Here is a 3,141-nt window from a genome sequence, read left to right as displayed (position 1 = left end):
CTGATTAAATTCTCCTTATCCTAGCAGAACTTTCAGTTTAAATCTTCTAAATACATTCCAGGGCATCAAATCGTAAGGTGTACAAAGTCTTGCAGTTAATTTTCTTTAGAAAGCAGTTAAAGCATTGAGTAGAAAAGCCTGTCCCCTGTTAGCATGCTGTAGAGAATAATCCTTGCTCTTGGTGTCTGACATACCAAAGTCAGAGATCTCTCCAATCAGGAAAGCTCAAATTATGTGCTTCTAGGCCAGTTCTGAATCCACAATGAATGGTGTGGACTTGCACACCTTTTTTGTTTTGATGCACATGAAATGTATTTTATCTAATTTAAAATTTGAGCTGGTCATTTACAGTAATGCTGTTAAGTATTAAACACAATTATTGTGTAACTAGAGATCCCAACATTCCCTGATTTGAATCAAGAAGATCAGCAGGATAGCTGGCACAGTGTAGAATAATAATTTATGGAGAAATGTTCAACCAGTCTTGTGCTTTTTATGTGTACCCACTCCTCTGCTGCTTTTACTGGAGCTTCCAGCTGTCAAAAAAGACAGGCAGAACTTACTGTGTAAGTACAGCAGCTGGCTGTGAGAATTCCTTTCAAAAAAACCTTCTAAGCACTGTTCAGTGATGTGATTCAGAGACACAAAGTAACAATTTTGTTACTTTTGTATGTTTTCACTCATCTGCTGATCAAAGGATAGAGCTTCAAAGTACATAAGAGCAACCTGGCAAGTTGATTTTAGGGGAGAAAAACGTTCCTTTTTAACTTTTTATTAACCTTGTTAACCTGAATCAGCCTTAAATAACTCCTTATCGCTTAGCATTTATTTTTTTTTACCTTTTTTTTCATGTTTGTACATTTGAATTTTTAGGTGTACCATTTAATAAATGCACGCAGTTGAAGAGAAATATCTAAAGTAACACACTTTATTTTGTTAAGTGTTAAAAGATTAAAAAAATGTGTTTTTAGATTTTTGGAGTTTAATCTTTACATTTTTTTTTTTTTTTTTTTTTTTGTCAAATTGATTTGAAAAAAATCACTTTTGCAAGACAGGATCACCAAAAAAGCCTTTTTGTCCTTAAAAAAAAAAAAAAAAAAAAAATTACTATGTTTTAAGTAATATCAAAGCTACTGAAAAGCAAAGAGGCCCTTAGCAGAAATGTTGAAATCGCTCTGGTCCGTAAAGGGTATACGCGTGCAAGAACTTAAGTGGTTGAGGCTTTATGATGCATTTAAATATTACATTTGATCCTGTATACATGTAGTTTGATAAGGAGTACAATATAAGTACATTATCAAAGCCAAGAAAAAGAAAAGCTTGGTTTTTGTCAAAGCTGGTAACTAAGCTATTGAGCCTGTGCAATGACTGGACTTACCTAATCCAGGTATAACAATCTGTAAGTCCCCAAATTTACGAGTAGAACTAGGCTGCTTGTAACCATGGATCCACCTGACAGTAAAGTCAGGAGCACCAGCAAACACGTGCCTGCATCTATAACATTTAATTGAAATGGAAAAATGCAATTTTAGTGAAGAAAGATTCTTCTAAACAAAAAAAAAAAAAACCTCTCCACCTAGTATTACCTAGGGAGAAGTGTTACCACCCTCAATGTAAGATAAGGCAGCCAAAGGTGTACTTTTTCCTTTTAAATCAAGGGTGTCCAACCTTCGGCCCTAGACAGCTATGCATGTGGCCCAATACAAAATCGTAAATTTACTTTAAAAATATTTATTTTATGGGGGGGGGTGGAATTTTGTAAAAATGCGTTTTACACTTGGAAAACACATGTGGCCAAAAGAAAATTTGACTGTGTCTTTACTGAACTTTTATAAGGTTTATTTTCCCAAAGTAAAAAAATCCCACTCTTCACAATCGCTCCTTTTATACATGTCGTCCGTTTTCAGCAGCACTTATATTTGTTAGCAACTATTTTGTTAGAAACCAAAATATCTGATGGGCACCTTGAGAATTCATTGAGAATTGCTACTACATTCATCGAACCAAATATCGATGCTTTAGTTTATCAAAACCTGTGTCGGATATCACACTAGTCTTATGTTGCCCTCTTTTACTTTCATAATAAAAAAAGTGAAGTTATATTACTAATGTATATTATCTATATCAGTGATTGTTAACTTGTGATCTGCCCAGCTTTTTCTGCTCATCAGTTATCCTTATTGGTAGGGTGTTATATGTGTGGCCCAAGACAATTCATTTTCTTCCAGTTTGGCCTAGGAAAGTCAAAAGGTTGGACACACCTGTTCTAAATAACACTGCAAAAGATTAGAAATTGTCTGCAATCCTGCAGATATAAAATGTATGGAACTATATTATGGTTGTCCTTTAAAAGCCTCTTGGTTTCCTTTTTTTTAAAAAATAATTTGGTGCACACAAGGATTTCACAGCTCATGGACATTAGTTTTCCATATTGATTGGATATATATATATATTGGTACATAGGTCATGGGGATTATGTATACAGTAGTATGGATAGCATATTTTCAAGGATGTCAAAATAACTATAAATCTCTCTTGTTTTTCTTTAGGTGGACAAACAGTATTTTCTGGGTTGAAGATTCATTTGAGGTGGCTCATTCTGCATGCTTATAGCAGTGCATCATATATTTTTGCCCCCTCCCCCCTCCTTTTGTGTTTTTTATTTAATTTTTAATGAGCCTTCTAAACAGGAAATAGTTTTCCTAATTTCTTGAATTTAACTAGTCTTATTTTATGATGGCTTTGCTTATTCAGTTGTGTTCACATTATTTCACCAGCATGGAAGATAAAAACTTGTGTTTAAAAGCCTTGTATGCCCACATCATGATGTAGCTTGACCCCATTTTCTTCATAATAAATTTTCCTTTACTTTTTTAAAGTACGTTGTTGTTTTTGTAACAGGGAAACAGTCTGATGCATAAACGCACACAAAAGATAGCATTAAATTTGATTATATTCCTTCCAAAACAGTTTCTCATAATTGTCAATGTGTATATTGGGATTTGCTTTTGCTTTCTGTCGTAATTAGAGCTGACCTACTGTTGTGTAATCATACTTGAGAGGAGTGGTGGTTTAAAAAAGCTGAAAGTAAACATATAAGATCTCTTTAACTCATCTTAAAAACTCAAATTTTTTGTGTGT

The 3,141-nt window shown here is 33.8% G+C and overlaps 1 protein-coding gene across 4 annotated transcripts in view; it reads left to right on the top strand.

Annotated features, from left to right (window-relative positions):
• The window catches only part of HNRNPD (heterogeneous nuclear ribonucleoprotein D), a 29,476-nt gene extending 26,598 nt beyond the window's left edge, over positions 1 to 2,878 (top strand). For all 4 annotated transcript variants that reach the window (XR_016312476.1, XR_016312467.1, XM_089675564.1 and 1 more), the window contains one exon: positions 2,550 to 2,878. The gene's annotated coding sequence lies outside the window, so the exon portion shown is untranslated. The remainder of the gene's footprint in view (positions 1 to 2,549) is intronic.
• Positions 2,879 to 3,141: the final 263 nt, after the last annotated feature.

The sequence above is a fragment of the Staurois parvus genome, unplaced genomic scaffold (genome assembly GCF_062004578.1).
Source record: "Staurois parvus isolate SC_StPar_1 unplaced genomic scaffold, SC_StPar_1.0 ptg000013l, whole genome shotgun sequence".
Classification (NCBI taxonomy): Eukaryota; Metazoa; Chordata; class Amphibia; order Anura; family Ranidae; genus Staurois; species Staurois parvus.
This window is presented reverse-complemented; position numbering and strand designations above follow the sequence as displayed.